This window comes from Rhinolophus sinicus, linkage group LG07 (assembly GCF_036562045.2).
Source record: "Rhinolophus sinicus isolate RSC01 linkage group LG07, ASM3656204v1, whole genome shotgun sequence".
Classification (NCBI taxonomy): domain Eukaryota; kingdom Metazoa; phylum Chordata; class Mammalia; order Chiroptera; family Rhinolophidae; genus Rhinolophus; species Rhinolophus sinicus.
In genome coordinates this window covers 109,947,623-109,966,443 of record NC_133757.1, presented here as the reverse complement: position 1 = coordinate 109,966,443, position 18,821 = coordinate 109,947,623, and positions in this window count along the sequence as shown.

Sequence of the window (18,821 nt, the reverse complement as noted above, 5' to 3'; positions counted from 1 at the left end):
AAGGTCACTGGAGGAGAGAAAAATCAAGGAACCAAGAAGCAGGCTGAGAGGAGTTAGGTGTTTTTGCTTATGCTGTCACCAGATAGTGCTTGACTGATAGTAGGCACTCCATAAACAATGACTGACTGACTGAATAAATGAATGAATGAATGATATGGTCTAGTCACATGGACGTTGAAGTCATTTAGGGTGATGTAGGAGACACCGAAAGGTGACAGTGGAATTAGGGCGAGGGAGGAGCAGAGACATAGTGGTGAAAAAAAAATTACACCATCAAGAATCCAGAAGAACAGGGCTCAGAGAAGAAAGACACAGGGGAGAAAAAAAAAGCCAGAGAGAATCAGGGACATCCATCAGTTTATCCTGGAATCAGGAAAGGAGCACGTTGAAAGGTGAAGAGCTTCCTTCTCCCAGCACTTGGCAGAGGCTGGTATCATCCCAGAGCTCGGTGTTTTTCATCGACGTTAATCATGTCATCTGTGTCTCTCAAAGATTCCCTATACCTGAGGTTTTGGAAGGATTTCTAGCTCAGTCCATAGCGTTTGTGATACAGTTAAAGCAGGAACTCAGGAAAAAGGGAACAGGCGAGAAGAGAAATGCGATTGGTGAAGCACACTGGGCAGAATTCCCAGCCTCCCGAGAGTCTTGTATTTCATGTTATGGATTTGTTGCTTCCCCAGATCTTACCATGTCAGGAATAATGTCCATACCGGCAGTTACAAAATAGTCACGGGGATGGAAAAGACAGCACAGGGATATAGTCAGTAATATTGTGATAACTATGGATGGTGTCGGGCATACTAGACTTGTCGGAGGGACCACTTTGTAAGTTGTATAAATGTCTACCCATTATGCTATTCCTGAAACTAATAATTGACTTTCATTTACATCACTCCCTAAGCCACCCTTAATTTATAGACTAGCTGCCTGTTAGGACACCTCTTACCCTTGTGATTTCCAATAATAACATAATTTCTTTATTCCTGGTTCCATCCCGGGTTATTCTACCTTGGATGTTGGCCACACCTGATCTCCAATTGGAATTCCCAGCACCAGTCTTAGAGCGCCGCTAACCCCCCAGGATTCAAGCTCTTCTTAGCTTCTTACTTTCACACACGTTCTACTTCATCTGCTGAAAGGACGCCCCACTGGCAATTCACATCCAGTGGATTCCTTCACCACAACGTTAGCTATTGTCTTTCTGTGTAATTCCATTCTAAATTCTTGTTTATCCCTTTGTAGGGAAGGATTTATTTTGGTAGTGTAATTTTCTCTCCTCTGGTCAGGACATCAAAAGCTCCTATGCTACTTCTGGAAGTTTATGGTTCCCAACTGGGTGACCTGGCAGCCACTCTGCCCTGGGTGTCTGCCTAAATACACAGCAGATTCTACCGTTACCAGTCGTCATATATTAATAACTCATTTGTATCTAGTAAAATCCATTAACTCACGTCCTTACCAATTTTCCTTCTCCACCCCGGCACTTGCCTAAATATATTTAGAAACTTCAATTAGCACAGGTCCTTTCGAGAGGAAGGAGACAAGAAAAGCCAATTTAACCTTTGTAGGATATGTAATTCTACTTAAGCATAAGGCATTAAATGTAATACCACTAAGAAATGTCTCTGAAGCTAATCCCCATATGATAGTAAAACACTTTAAAATTTAAACCTTGACAACACCAAAGCAATGGGTTGTGACATGGCTCTATCTTTAAAATGGGTGGAGGATTTCTGTATAGATTCCAGACTCTAGCTTCTGTCTTTCATGAGACTGGTAGCAGGATTAAGTACAGAAGAGAAAGGCCTTGAGTCAGACCTACATCCAGGTCCTACCCTTGAACTCCCTCCCTAGTGACCTCTGTGAAGTTCTCTGAGCCTTTAAAGCTGGATGTTCTCAGCTTTAAATGGGAGATGTATTCTTCAGGTATGGTGTGAAGATTAGGAACTGTTATGTAAAGTGCTGCTTTTCATACCTGTCACCTGAGTTGGTGCCTAATATACAGTAGGTGCCATTATTATGTTTGGTTAAGCTGGTGGGATGTTTTTAATTTATGTGTCTATTTGAAAATTCACTGTAACTGCCTTCAGATTCGAAAACATTAAAGTTGTATGGTATCCAAGTTATATCTCAATAAATATGTAAAAAAGAAAGATTTTTAAAATTCAGAAAATGGAACCTATGAAGTTCCCTTAGAAAATATAAGAGATTTTTAAGCTGAAACACCTCCGTGCCTATTCTGCAGATGACCAACCAATATTGATGAGTGGACTTCATCTACTTTTCCATGAGAACACTAGGTAGCTTGCCCTTAACCCAAACATTAACTACGACTTTTGTATCGTAAGAGTGTTTTGATAATCACGCTTTATGCGTTGGGAAATAATTTGAAATTCATGAAAAAGTACATTCTCATGCTTTGATAAATGAGTATAATTAGTTCCAAAATTTTTGTTCATAAGACAAAACCGGTGTTATCCATCATTAAATATCCCCATTAAAATGAATGTAAAAACTTCGGTGTTTTCTCTTAATGGAATGATTACTAGAGGGCCTCATTTCATGGTGTTGGAGGCCCTCACGGCTTTCCTGCTGCCTTCTCTGCTCCATGCACACACTGTCCCAAGGTGACCTCCTCCATTCTCCCGCCCATGGCATGAAAGAATGATAAAGGTTAGGCCAGGTAAAGCATCTTGGTGGTAATATGTAAATAGGATTCATACTTCTACAACATACAAAACTATAAAGTTTTGCATTATGAAATAAAATGTTTCAGCATTTGAAGCAATATGGTAGCACCTATGGTACCCACCCATATGCATCATTTCAGAGACTGCAAATTAGTGCTAACTGAAAGTGACATTCACAGTATTTGGCAAGCTCTTCTTTTCCAATGAGGTGTGGTAGTTCGTAATTAAAATATATTTGTGGGCATGTGTTGGGCAGGGGTCTAATATAAGTGACATGTTGCTCAAACTGGGGTTAAAAATAAAATCCTAATGGATGAACATGACGTCAGATGATTCCCAACAAGTATTGATCACTAAAAAGCAAATTATCTGCATCAAAAATTGGCATATGGACACAGGGCTTAAGCGAATAAAACTTTTATCGAAGAGAGTATACAAAAAGAGATGTGTGTAAAGAGTGTTACTTAACCTGCCTCCCTCACCTCCAATCCATCCTCCCTACACCCCCTCTCTAAAATACCGATGTTACCTCTCTAACCTGATGAAAATCCCTCAGTAAGTCCTTATCACCATATATGACGTGTAATAATGAGATCAAACAGTGTCACCTCTTTGCGGACCATGTGAAGATAGTCTGGCTTCACCCGTCTCCGAGCGTGTGCCTACACAGGCCCCGAGCTCCAGTCACACTGGAAAATTTGTCATCCTTCCCCATAGCCCCTGTCTGAGAGGTCCCCCTGCTGCCCAGAAAATTCTAACTCATCATCAAAAATATTTGAGGCATAACCTTTTCTGTGTAGTCTGTCCCTGGTAGCGTTGGGTGTCCCCTCCATTATGTTCCCATAGCACTCTCTACATACCCCTTCAAACCATAAACATTTCTAGTCAATATTTCTCGTCACATTCCTCCATTCCCCTCGCTGCTGTTTGATTACAGGATTGTATCTCGTTCACCTTAGGAGCCCCAGTGCTACCCACTGGCTTGGAATATAATAGGCACTCAGTAAACGCTTGGCTCAATGAAAGAATGAATTCACCTAAAGCTTCATAACTCTTCTTGCTGGAATAAATGGGTATCCCAGAAACTGCTATTTTAAGTATGATTTTTATCCTTTTAGAGTTGAACACGATTCACTTTTTCCACAGGGAAAGCTCACTCTGAGTCAGAAGGTGAGATCTGCACTTTCTTTCTTTGGAATTTGTAGGTTCCACCTCTCCAGAATATTTTTCCGTAAAAACCCAGGAGAGGCGTGCAGGCAGGTGAATATTTACGTACATGAAATTCAACAATATTTTTTCGAGGGCATTTGTGACCATAACACTACAGTGGGGTTTCCAAGAGTGGAGGACGTGGCCCAGCCTGGTTCATAACTATGTTGAAATGGCCCAGCAGACAATCGTGGAGGCGAGAGCTTGAAGGACCAGGGAGCTCACGTAGCCCCCCACGCCCTCAGATGGCCCATGTGTGGGCATTAGGGGTGGGGGGCTGAGCCCCTGAAGTTGTGCATAAAATGTTCTGTGTATGTCCTGAGGTGTGTTTTCCCTGAGGGTGGACGGGCCCATAGCTTTCATCAAATTCTCAAAACCATCCGAGACCAATAAAAGGTGAAGATGTAGTCCAGTATCAACTCCTCTCCTTTTACAAAGAAGACTGAGGCCTGGGCAGTTGGATGCTTTGTCCCGGGCATCACAGCACGTCAGTGTCACAGCTGTGTCTAGCACCCAGTCTCCAGGGATCTTTGTACTGTTTGTCCGTGGTGCCGTCCCGTCAGAGAAGTCTGATGCTTCCGGCAGTTTCCTGAGAAAGGCTTCTTAAACTGATGGCAGTATCCCATATGTGCTAAGTCAGATACAATATCAAAGGGCACCCCTTTAAAACTAGAGGTAAGGAATACGCTTATTGCATTTGATTTCCGTGTTACACCAGATTATCTAACTGTGCTATGATTAAGTGCTATTCGATACTTTCATTTTTTTCTCCCCCACACACTTTGGAGAATCTTTTGCATTTGTACTACAGGTCAGAATGCAAATTTTACAATAAAATTACTGAACTGTGTTGGAGCTTTGAAAGTTGCATTTTCGTAGGTTCTTAATTTCTAAAGTTATGACAACTGGCTTTATTTATTCATGAGCCAAGTTACTGAACTCTTTTAAAGGGACTACTATGTGTTTTGTTACTTTGTTTTCTCTGTAGGAAATGACAGTCAGAAGTTCCCTGGAAAGTTCTTGTTTCAACTCCATTTTTTATGATTTTAGCAAGAGAGGCATCCAGGCTCTCTGTTTTGGAGTCGTAAGAAAAGAGGTTCTGTATTTCTGTTTCTCATTGAAGGCGCCCCTCTTTAGTTACTACGGCCTCGATGAGATTGCTGACAAATGTGACAAGAATGATCTGTCATCGAGGAGCCGTTGTCTTGGCTTTTAAATAACACTGAAGGAGAACAGGAGGTTCTTTCCCAGTCGCACAGCTGCCTATGGTGATTCTACTTAAAGCTTGGAATGATTGCTGGGAAAGTCTCACAAGGAGAGCTCCAAGAGCGGGAGGCAGGGAGAAGAAGCTCCAATTGCAGAAGAGCTCAATGAGATATGTCACGATCATTAAAAGACTGCTAGCTTGGTGGGGAGATGTCGGGGTGGAGCTCTGTCCTTTCTAGGAATTCCTAAAAAGACTAGATGGGACAGAGAAAGAAAGACCAGAAGGAAAATGATAGGAATGTTATGTGAATATGGAGAAATAAAGCATTTTCATTGTGTGTGGGAGGGTCACATGCCCGCACATGGCAAATGCAGAACAGAACCCGGAGGAACAGGAGCAGGGGTCCCTGAAAGAGGCACCAAAACCCGGGCCAGGTGCAAAGAAACACACGGGCAGGAGAGAAACAAGAGTTGAGAACTGACAACGTAAAGGAACAGGAAGAGACTGAGAAGAGAAGCCAGCGCTGCTGTCTGCCCTCCATCCCCCTTCCTGCACCTTTCTCGTGTCCCCACCCTGCACCCCCACTTGCAGAGATACCCAAGCTACCTGCTTGCTGCCCTGCTGTCTCCAAGCTCCTCTTGGAAGCTTATTCCTCCCGCTTCTAATCATCCATTCATGTATGCAAGCATTTATTCAGCAAACGTTTGTTGAGAATGGTTTCTGGCAAGAATCAAGATTTCATCTAGCCTTGGAGCAGGGCTGCCAGGAAACGCGATGAGGAAATGAACACTGGGACAGTTCCAACAAGAGCCATAATCACCAGCAGTGTGTGGTTACAATCTAATAGAATTGGGGTCACTGGCTAAATGGTTCCCTGTCCCCAGGTTCCTTCCCAGGGTAGTCAAGCCCTGTTTCATCTGAGCCGACTGTACAGGTGAGTGGACACAGTGCCGATGTCCCGAGACGCCAGGCAATGGGAGAAATGCCCTCTGCTATCGATTAGGGGTGGGATGTCTTGTTAGGACGCTATACTTGTTCTCTGGGATGCTTCCCTGGTCCAGGCTGGCTGTGTGCTCTACCATGCTGAACGCTGACCCCAAAACACCAACCTGGGCGGGACTTCACTGAGGGCATGGGCAATAGAGATGGTAATCCTGGATTCCCACTGTGAATAGTATGATTCCTCCAGTGCTCGCTTTTGTCTAACTTTCCTCTTTTACGTATCTCCCAGGTCCCTTTGTTTCTGATCGAGACTTTGGTTAAAAATACAATTGTTTAAAATTTTATTATAAAGGTGACATGCACAGGATTGATTAACAATCAAAGAGTATAGAAGGACTTATACTAATTGAAAAGCAGCAATCCTAGACTCCGCTCTCCCCTTTCCTAATTTTGCTGCTCTGAGGCAACCATTGGTACATCGGTTATTGCTGCTGTTGTTTTCTGGTTTTGTTTTTTTGGTTGCCATCTCTGCAGTTCTAACTAACAAGCCTCTACTTCTGTTTCTTAATATATCGATTCTAGACCTCGTTTATTCCCTCCTGTGATGGAGGATTTAGCTAACTTATGTGGCTCCCACATCCCCTTCCCACCTCCTCTCAAAGATTCTTATTTCCGTCACTTTGCCCTCAACTTCTCCTCCCAACCTTACAACCTGAACCTCTATTTGTAGAATGTCAAGGTTGATGGCATTTATAGTGTTCCTTAAACAGAGTCAAGTTTCCTGTGACTTGCCCACAGGTTGTTTCTAAAGGTTCCAAGCCAACGCACAGCATTTACATGTTCATAACTAGGTAAATGTATCCATCTAGAACCAAGTGGTGAGCTCAGATCATCCATCCTCCTCTATGGATCCAATATCACAACAACTGGGCCTGTAAGTGGAAGATGAGTCTAGAGTCAAGTTCAAAGTTCTCCTTTTCTGTGTTCTACCATGTAATCAAAATAACATTTTCTAGTTTGCTTTTTATTTGGACCATAACTTCCTAATAAAGGAATTTTCTGTTTTTTCTTGCAGTTGCTGATTCCTTTTCTTTTGCTTGCATGTGATGGGTTTCTGATATGTCATCTTGACTAGGCTAGAGTCCTGTTACTAAACTCTAATCTAGGTGTTGCTGTAAAGGGATTTTCAAGATGTAATTAAAGTTCCCAATCAGCTGATTCCAAGGAAGGCAGATTAACGTGGGTGGGCTGGTTTCCCTCCAAGACAGAGAAGAAATTCCACCTGAAGCTACAGCTTCATTCTGTGCCTGCGGAGTCAAGCCTGTGTGGTCTTCTTCCCTTCCTGATAACCTCACCTATGGATTTCAGACTTGCCCCATAATCATGTGAGCCAGTTCTTTGTAATAAATTTACCTATATGTATGTATGTATATATGTATGTATCTCTATCTATCTATCCCTGTCTTCTATCATCTCTAACTGGTTTTGCTTTTCTCCTTGAATCCTTCTGTTCATTTATCACATCTTCAAGTTTACCAATGTCTTTATTATACTATTTAGTCTACCAAATCCTCCTTTTTTCTGGAGCCCTCCCTCCTGAAGCTGGTTACCTACCCCTCCAATTTACATAATTCACTCTCCAGGTCTGCACAGCTAGCCACCTTCCCAGGACTTACTTTCACTGTTCTCCCAGGTTGAACTTATGTTTCTTGGATACCGTTTCATGCACTTTGTTGGTTTACTTTCTCATTTTGTTGGAGTGTAGCTAAGTTACTTCTTTAAAAAGAAAATGGAAGATAGCTTCGAGAAAATGTTTTACATTTTGCTCTGCAGGTTGAATATGATTTCCCCCAAGAACTTTGAAGGCACTGAAAGAGTTGCTCTTTGCTATCTAGGATTCCTGGTGAGAAACCAATGCCAGTTTGATTATCAATCTTTTTAAGATGACCTATTGGGTTTTTTTTCCACTGAAAGCTTTAGGGATCTTTTCTGTGTCAGGACGACCCATTTTGGACTTCTGACCTCCAGAACTGTAAGATAATAAATTTGTGTGGTTTTAAGCCACTAAATTTGTGGTAATTTGTTACAGCAGCAATAGGAAACCAATACAGATTGTTTTTTGGTGTTTATTAACATGTTTATCATGTTTATTATCCAACCCTTCAACTAAATGCTTTATTTCAGATATCATGTTTCAGTTTCCAAAAACTATTGTTCCATGATTTTTTTTTATATGATCCTATTCTTATTTTATGGATATGCTGTAGTTTTTCAGATAGTATATCTTAAAGTGTGTAGTTTATTTATTGGTAATGAAAGCTCTCTTTGGGAGAAACACAAACTCTATTTTCTAAGTCCATAGAAGTATACTTAGAAATGGCCTGAGTGAATTGACAAAAGGAAAGGAGAAACTTATATGTGATCAATGAACCAAAATAGACTTTAGAATCAGGCCAGCTCTGTTTCTTAAAGTGTGTGATTTTTAATCCTTTATCAGTTTGTGGTTTTTCTTGTGCTTGATTAGCAATGTTTATGGTTTAGAAACAGCAATACCTTAAGTGAATCAATTGCCTATATATCTTTAAAAATAAACATATGCACTTCCATCTTTTAATTTAATTTCAGAGTATGCTTGATTTTCATAATTTTAATTCCTACTTTGACAGAAACCCTCTAGCCTTCAGGAGCTTTGAGTTGGTGACCCACTTGGCCCTCAGATTTAAGGGGGTTTGTGATCGCACCAGAGGAGCAGTCCCTCTGGCCATAGACAGAGTAGGAACTCAGGTGTGGGTTGGCTGAACTCACAGGAAAATGTGTCTCTACTGTGATTTGTTTGGGTGACGCTGAGGCAGCGAGAGGATCCGTGACTGACAGGCTGGGGAGAGCCTCACTGGGGCTCACTGAAAAAGGCTACAGGGGAAATGTCTTCCTTTCACCAACACATTCTTTCCTTCTTGAGAAACAGGGGTTCCTCCAGCAGAATGCAGTCCTCAATCCCTTTTGATCTCCAAGGGCCTTTGAAATAGGAACATAATTACAAATAGGGCTTTGGGAGGCACATGGAAACATTTAGGTAGCATCATCTGTGGAAAAGCAGTGGTGGTCTCTACAGATTTCAATTCAAAATGGAAATCAATTCCAAATTCCTTTCCTGGAAGAAGTTTCATGCTTTTCTCATTTTCTATATGAAATGTGGTGCTTCAGTTGCTTACCATCATTTATAGTTTATAGTACACAGTGAGACAGCAATCAGTGTATAAATAAACACACGTGAGCGGCTAACAGATGTCTCTAGAAATTTACAGCCATTTTTCAGGATTCATCTAAGAACTCTATTACAAGCAAATATGTTAGCGAAACACATAACCTTGATCAGCTGTGGCTATAGCTAGAGTCAAAATGCAGCTGTGGAGGGCTTAGGAAAGGCTGAGCAAATCCTTTCTTTAAAATTGCATTAAAGTGCAACACAGAAGAGAGAAAATGAATGAAGGCATTGATATAGTCCTTGAACCTACAGACTATGTCAATAGTTTAGAACTGCATTGTAATATTATACATATATATTTACAAATATGAAATTTTTTAGCTATTAAAATTGCACTGTGGATCAATATTGGCATGGAGTCACAGGTTAGATCAAGGGGGTGGGAATGAAAGTTCCAATCCTCCAATCACACAATTGGTTCCCCTGACAACCAGTCCGCAGCCTTAGGTACTTTCCAAAATTTACCTCATTCACATAAACTGTGGTGTGGTTGAAAGGAGTTTATTATGCACATCAAGACACCTTTATCCCTCTTATCACTTAGGAAATTCCTGGAGTTTTGGGAGTTCTGTGCCAGAAACGGGGGAGGAAGACCAAATATCTATTTCTTCTTATAAACCACAATATCACAATTCCTTAGGGCCAAGCTTCTCTAAAGTGTGCTCCCAGAACACACGTCACACAGAATGCTCTGTGAAAAATAAAAAGGAGGTCGTTTTTAAGACCTATCACAATATCAACAACATTTTAAAAAGGGACTAATCTTTCTGTCAATTCAAAATGCTTTCTGGAAAGTTCTGCCATGGAGAAACCTGTGGTGATGATTACTTCACCACAAATAACCTTTTTTTCGTGGAACACATATCATTCCATGGCCCATTTTAGGGAAAACTGTCTTCCAGTAAAGTCTGAGAGGACACTCTTCTTTGTTTTAATTCCCAAAGGCCTCCTATTTTGAATACTTTACCAAAAGAAGGAATTCCACAACCAAAGACTTTCAGTTTAATATGCCTAATGAGTTAAAGGGCAACATAAATACAGAGCTATCAAACAGCAACAAGTGTGCTTCTGTCGCCTGACACCAGACTGAATTCACATCAGTGAGAAGGAAACCAAACATTAAAATTCTCGTTAGACTGTATCTCCACAGATAAGAAGAGAGCGAATTCTCCCACAGCAAACTACGAGGAGCTCCAGCTTTCACCTCCGGGCCTTAGTTCTTCAAGCCGTCCTCTCAGCCTCTCCCAGTGGGTTCGCACTTCCTCCGTTCTGTAGAAATGCTACTTCAAAAATCCCTAAGGAGAATTTCCAGAGCTGGCTTCCAGCATGCATGCGCAGACCACTTGTTGGATGCTTGGCACACACAAAACTAACAATTCAGGGTACATTTAAATACGCTTTTATTACAATTTTAAAATAGGAATTAAATATTCATTTTTTACTGTGGTAAAATATACACAATGTTCTATTTACCATGTTAACCATTTTCAAGTGTACAATTCAGTGGCATTCAGTATATTCACATTGTTATGCAACCATCATCACTATCCATTTCTAGAACTTTTTGATCACCCTAGATAGAAACACTGTGCCCATTAAACACCCGCTCTTCACTGCCCCTTCTCTTCCACCTTCACCTCCCTGGTAAATTCTATTTTACTTTCTGTCTTTAGAAATTTGATTATTTTGGGAAATTCATATAAGTGGAATCATGCAATATTTGTCCTTTTCTGTCAGGCTTATTTTATTTACCATGTTTTCCAGGTTCTTCCAAAACAAACTAGTTTGCAATTAATAGTCATTATTAATATTTCATATTAGTGAAAGAGATACTGTTTGTAATCTCTCACCACGGTTTCTGTAACCCTCTAAAAGGTGAAGAGCTTGAGGCATAGGTTAGAGCCTGTGCCTCAGTTTCTTTTCTTACCTGATTTGTACTAAAACAGAAAGTCCTAATCATCATTATTGAGCATCAGGATTGGCAAAGGTGTTCAGAATGTCTGTCTGATAAGTCTAAATAGATAGCTCAGAAATATACTGAGAAAAGTTGGAGCTCCCTATGTGTTCTGATTTCTCTCTCAGTGGTAAGTCAGACAGTAGGATTTTTTTTTAAATCACTATATCTGGAACGTTTTCTGTTTCAACCTCAGAGATGATGATAAATGGGGTCCTACTCTACTTTGATTTCATTTAGCTTTGGAAAGTTTTTCTCCAGGTTTGGATTTGGATTTACTTCTTTTATTTATCTTATTTTGGGGGATATGACATATAAGTATGTCCCATAATTTCTTGGATTTCTCTAAAGAATGAAAAAATCAAGTGTTAAACTCAAGCTTATTGATTAAGATATTTATACTGTAGTTTGGCCTTCTTAAGAAATCCTGATAGCCACAATATTTAAAATGTTAAAATTTACACTCTGACATAATAAATTGAGGCTTCTAAAAATAGAATATGTCATTGAAATATGCTGCTGGACAAAACTACTTTTTGAAAAATATTGGCATTACTAGTTCATAAAGAAATTCTTTTATCTCATCTCTGATTTCAAAAGCTGGTTTAAAACTTGCACCTCGATAATTTACTTTTGTGTGGAGTTGGAGGCTTGTACTTACTGCCAATTTCTTCACGAAGTCGCTTAAAGGATAAACACTCGTTGACCACATTATTAACTACTTCCACCAGCTCTGTTCTGGGGTGAAACAATGGGTAAAGGGACAACCATTTTATCCAAAGAAGTAACCACTTCCTCATTGAATGCATTACTGATGCTGTCAGTGTCTTTCCAGCCTATATCGTGGCTCACAAAGGAACTGCCAACTGTGTGCAAAATCTCCTCTAGCGTGGGGCCGGAGCAATGACTAACCCATCGTCACTGAACACTTCCCTTTCATATATTTTGGTGCATTTCTGCCAAGCATTGATTGATACTCTGCACATCTGTGATTCTTTCCAAATGTAAGCCAGATATCTGCTAGCATGCCCTCATGAGAGACACTGCCCTTCTGTGCTGTTTGCCATTCCTATTGTAAGATGTACAACAGTCCATTTTGACTGTGAAATTCCTACAGCTGAAGTTTCTTCCTGAGCTTGATGATTATTCATTAGCCTTTCGGCTGGATTTATAAACTTTTTAGCAATAGTGTGTGTGTGTGTGTGTGTGTGTGTGTGTGTGCATGCATGCGCGCACAACTTTGAATAATGGTTTAGTTTTGGTCTCCTCCACCTTTAAATGACACAATTTATCAATTTCATATTAGGAAGCATTATTTTGTGCTTGTTCAGGAAAAACTCAATCAGTTTATCAGAAAGGTCACAGTACTTGGAAAGCAATGCAAAAGCTCCCGTGGCTTCTTGCCATTCTTTAACAAAGTTTTGTAACAGACAATGCAATAGAAACTAGAGGCCAATTGATTGCTGGTCTGATAAAACCCAATTTTCACGTGTGCATCAAGATTCTCTTGTGCCGGCACATGCAGCTTCACATTCGGTCTCTGCACTGGACTCCGGTCCATGGTGCACATTTATAGGGCTGTGCTGTTCTAGTTACATGCCTACGTATGCTCAGTACTACTTTTCCACCCCACTACCTTTAAGCACTTGATTTATTTCTGTGAATTGGCTATCATAACACACAATAAAAAAAAAGGGTAGCATTAACAGATGTAAATGGCATTTATATAAAATTCAGTAGACGAGGCAAAGTACACCATTAACGGAATGTGAGCTGACATGAATAACTTTTAGGAACTTAGTGATTATTAAATATGCAACTAGAATGCCAATTTATAATAAATTGTAAATTTATTAAATATATAAATTAATATAAGTATAATAAAATATAGTAAATTAATCTCGACTGTCAAATTTACAAAATGAACATGAACTAAACTGTTTCCTTGCTCTTCTATAGCCAGCCTGGGGAACACCAATGATCCATGGTTGGCTGTGAGCTGTACTGCCTGATGGGATGGGATTTTGGGGTGTTAGGACAGTGGCCTGCCCTCCAAATAGCTCACCATCCAACTAGTCTGATATCCAAAGTCCCCAAGTCATTAGTTATTCCTCCTACGACGTCAAGGTAGATCAAGTTCATAAAATTCAAGGTGACTTCTATTAAATACATGAAGTCTGTGGCCTAAAGATAGGTGGTAGGTAGATTCTGGTATAAATAAAACAGACACAGTCCCTGCCTTCCAGAACTTATGATTCAGACCTTAAAGAAGTAAACACAAATACATGGCAAACTATCAGTTGTGGTAAATGCTGAAGGAAAAGAAAGCTGAGAGAGAATAATAAAGTGGCAGGTGGGGACAGGGAGTCTAATTTAAATTGGTGGGTCAGGGGCAAGTGCTGTGTAAGCTAGTTCCTTTTGATATCCTCCAAAATGAGAATCCATGAGAATTTAGCATATGTTCTTTTTTCTAATAATATTTGTGTAGTGTAGGAAGATCTAGTGACAACATCAACTTGTTCTTTCATTCAATTATTATTATTAGTGCTTACTATGTTACAGGTACTGTTCTCGGCTCTGGGGGTACAGTTGTGAATGAGACAGACAAGATTTCTGTTCTATGCAGCTGTTCTTCAGAGTCGAGATGCTCCACGTAAGTAGGAAAAGAGAAAAACATAGCTAAACTCGGGAGTAAACTATTTAAAAAGCTTACGAAGCATCGTTTCACCAATAACGCAAGATCACCATGGGAATAAGACATACACCTTTGCCCAATACTTGACTGTAATCTGATTGAATGTTTAATCATATGCTGGAAAACAAAAGGCACATATTAATTACAACAGCTGATCAGCAACGTAGAAGATAAAAGCCTGAACCGGAGCTGCAGTAGCAGGTATTACAGGCTGATGACACTAGCCATTATCTTCCTCTCTTCTGATTGACATTTGGCTGTATATCAAAATTTTCCTGTAGAGAGAATTATTGACAAGTATATGTTTTATTTTTATAACCAATCAGTAAATTGGCATTCTGGTTGCACACTCACTCCAGGAGTGTGCTTCACATGAGTCTCTACCTGAGATTACAAGTCAAACCTGCGAGGCCAAAGGCTGGCCATGGAGAGAGACATCAGCCCCAGGTAGTGCCCCCCATCCCCTGTTTTGGGGACCAGCAGGCTTTCCATTCGAAACTACTGGCTTCAGGGCAAGTTCTCTTTCCAAACAACAGTTTACATTAGGCAAAAATCACGAGATTTTGCGAGGCACCTCATCAACTATCCCTAGGGAGGAATTAATGATTTCAACAGGGTTCAAGGTTTAAAATAAGCCATTTTCAAAAGATTGGCTGATAGTCCCAAGAACTGTCAAAATCGTCTAGAAAATGTAGGAGCAATTGAACCCACAACTTTTGATCCTTTTGTAAGTGTAGCTGTGTAGCTGCCTGCACTGTGACTAAGAAGATGGGCCGACATGGACAGTGGAGTTCTTTTAGTCAAATGAACAGACACTTCGCATTTATTCGAACAAGCTGAAATAGTGCATAAGATCAAAACAGCAACATCCAGCAGTTCAGTCTTGTCTCCTTGTCAAATCAAAAAGCAAAATAAACACATTTGAATTTGATGTAAGTGGAACTAAGAATATTTATCATAGACAGTTGAATATTAGTTGTCTGAGCCCAAAGCTGCTCTTTCCAAGTTCAGTAGAAATACACAAAGAATTTGATAAATATTGAATTATGCTTCAAGGCAACTGCTCATACTTTTAATATCTGTTTTTTTTCCCTAAAATTTCTTTCCTTCTACTTTGAAATAAAAAGCTATGACTAAATACAATTTAAAAAATACATTGCATTGCTTTTTGTCTCGGCATAGGGAAGAGCTTTTGCTTGCTTTTATATCATCATCTTTAGCAATTTTTCTCCTGAGGAGAAGAAAGCAAGCTTAACATTTCCAAAGAAATATGGTAAAAAACAGCGTACCTTTAAAGTTATGTGGTCATGTCAGATATACTGCACATATTACTGTCAAGTTAAGACAACGTGTTTAGAGACATCAAATTAGATTATGGTAATTATTTTGGAAACTAGATTTTTCATTTTATGGCGCTCTATGTAAACTGAAGAATATTTAAACACCTGAAAATATTGATCATTTTTTCTCAACTTTGACCTAACATTAGGATCATGGTTGGGACAGGGGTGGACCATGGAGAGAGTGGGGCAGGGTCCATTTAAAAAATATTGATTTCCAGTTCCCATCCCTGAGAGTCTAGCTCTGTAGTTGATTATAATCTACCACTGTCCTAAAAAAATAATTGTGGTAATGTAACTATCAAAATTCCAAGTACCTACGCAATATTTCAAATATCAAAATATATCAAATGTATCAAAATTCTATAAATTCAAAATGCATTTAGTTTTAGGTTAGGTTGGCAGACAAAACAGAGGATGCTTAGTTAAATTTGAATTTCGGATAAACAACGAATACATTTCTTAGTATTTAGGAGATCAGTATGTCCCAAATATTGCATAGGTACCCGGTATTTTTATTTGCTAAATGTGCAACCCTAATTTAGGTTCTTTTTTTTTTGCTTAAAAATTCTGTGGAACAAAATTGTTTACCTATTCTTGGAAGCTCCTTAGAGACAGACTTCTCTGATTAATACAAAATAAAACAAAAACAAAAGCTGGGTGAAGGTGTCCTGCTGTCCTGGGGTCTGCGTGATGGCCAGGGTTTATAGTTGTCCTTAGTTGAGCAGGGCAGGGAGAAACAAGGTTACATCATCTTGTTGGGACCAAAAGCAGAATATGTCTCTGCTATCATTTTTAAATGTTAAGATTTTTATTCATAAAAGTGAAAAAGTGCACTTTGCATGTTAAACTAAAACACTGTGAAACTGGGAGACAACCACTGCTCACATGGTGTATCTCCTTCCAAACTCTAAATAAATAAAGCTGGATGTAGATCTAGGAATCACACATTACTAGGAGATTTGCTAGCTGAGGCAGAAAACTCTCAGATCTGATGTCTTTCCTGTTTCTACCAGGGCACCTCAAAGAGGAATAGTGGTGGCAATCCCAGCTTCACATAATGCCTTTACCGTTGCTTCCCCCACCTAATTAACCAAATTTTCCATTTGTTAAATAATACCTTCTTTTCCCTTTAGTAATGTCACCTTTGTATCATATACAAAGTTTTTGTTGGTATTGTGAACCAGGCATTTTTTTTATTGTGACTTCTAACTGGTTTTGCTGTTGTGAAGGAAAGTTATTAATGTTTCTCCATTTGTTTCATGTTGGCCTCCGTAGTGAGCTTTCTATTGAAGAAGCTTGTCAGACTTAATGATCTGCTACCTCTTCTTTGACTAGGCCTTATTTAGGCTCTAAAATCCGCTCACAGTAAGTGGAAGTTTTATGACATCAGGAGATGGAGACCAATCCAGGGATTTGGGTCTACTTTGATTCCTCATCAAATACCATTAAGCACGTTCAAATATCCCTCTGCTGTTTAGTTCTCTTATAAATACGCTAGTTTATTTTTCAGTCTCCCATTCTCTGAAGATATTTTAAGCTTGTTCTTCATTTTTAAAAACATAGTAATTTTATTATCTGTCACTGAAAAATTCCAATATCTAAATTCAATGTAGATTTGTTTCTGTAATTTGTTTCTGCTGGTTCTTGTTGATGGTGGCTTATTTCCCTGTGGCATTTGGTTACTTTTGACTGTGACCTGCTTATTGCTTTCCCTTGGAAAATTATTTTTGAGGATTCCTAGAGGCCAAAATTGAAGATGTCTTTGGCCCTGCTTGGTGCACAGAAGCATTATCAGTTCAGAAATAACTTAAAAACATGGCTTACGGTTTTTGGGACTACCTTGGTGACGGAAATATGGCATCCTGAAGCATTCATATGATTACAACTTCTGGGAGATGGTTTTTATTTCGCATCCCCGCTCTGCATAGAGCCAAGGCAACTTGGGGCAGGAACTTCTGGTTCATCTTTATTTGGAAGGAATATCCCTTTAGTATCTTGGCTTTCTGGGGGAAGGGTCTCCTTTTAGATCTTCACCTTGGGTAAACCCTGGGCTTTCATTTCTTCTGTCCATGCTCTACAAGGCCACCAAAGCCAAAGTTTGTTTGTTTAGCAAGTGCTCTTAGGGCAAAAGCAGTTTAAGTGCTCTGCTATAATACTATCTCTGGGGGTTCTTCTCTATTTACATTTTGGCCTGGAAATTCCTTACTATCTCATTAGATCTTTGTTGCTTTTAAGAACCTATTTTTATGTGCTGTCTATCATTTTCAGTTGTTCCATTCTGTTGGGAGCATTGGTTTCAATAATGAAGCCTGCCCTTTATTGGAAATGGAGATCTTCTTTTATAAAATTATATCCAACCTGTATTTCTATCCCCTTTCTCATTTCTAATGTATTAGTGTGTGTGTGCATGTGTGTGTTTCTTAATAGAAATTCCCAGGGTATTTCTGTATTATTTTTCCTTCAAACACACCACCATAACTCTAATAGTTTTTATTTTATAATTCTTTAATTTCTGCTTTTATCATTATTTCCTTTCTCCTGATTTTAAAATTCTCTAATTTGTTGAATTGAAGGCTTAGTTCATTTACTTTTAGGTTTTCTTTTTAAATTATGAAAATAATTAAATATTGAATTTGTTTTTGAGTACATCTTTGGATGTATTCCATTAGTTTTATTATTTCATATTCTTCTTTTCTAAAGGATATATAATTGTTTTGATTTCCTTTCTGTTCTAAGACTTATTTGGAATAATTTCCCTCTTAAATTTCCAAATGATTACTTTTCTTCCTCTTGTTTGATCACTTATTAATTTTTATTGTTATTTTCTTATTTTTAGAGAATGTGGTCTGTTTAGTTTCAGATTTTAAAAAAACTTACTGCATGTTGTGTGGCCTAATATAGTATCAATTTTAATATATTATATAGGTACTTGTCATAAAGAAGTAATCGTACATAAAATGTAACATTCAAGAGATACATAAATATAGATAGACATTAATTTTTAAAATTCTAATCTTATGAGGGTTTTTTCTGCTGGTTCTTGTTGTTGACCTTGCTTGACTTGCTAGGTCATTAATTCAAATAACATAGAATAAAATAAGAATCTTTCCTGAAGGGTAACATGTCTAAGCCTATTCTTTTCTAAATTTGAAGACATTTTCGTTTACGTTACTTCAGAATACTTAATTTTTTTTTTTACTTACTAATGATACTTGAAAGAGCAAAGCCCATCGTTAGTATCTGAAACAAGATTATTTTCTCTCACTGTCAAATTTTTACTCTGTACCTCTTTCAACACTGAACATATCAACTATGGTCTATTTGTGCCTTGTCTCTCTAGTAAGCAACATGACAACTGCTTTTTCTTTATGCTTTGGACTGTCACTGTCAATTTTTTCCTATTAACTATGTATTTAGGAAAAAATAGGCAAGGATGTAATCTCTAAACAGTATTTTGACTTTGGAAAGTCTTTCTCTCTTTCATCATTAATCATTATATTGATAAAACTGGGGTTT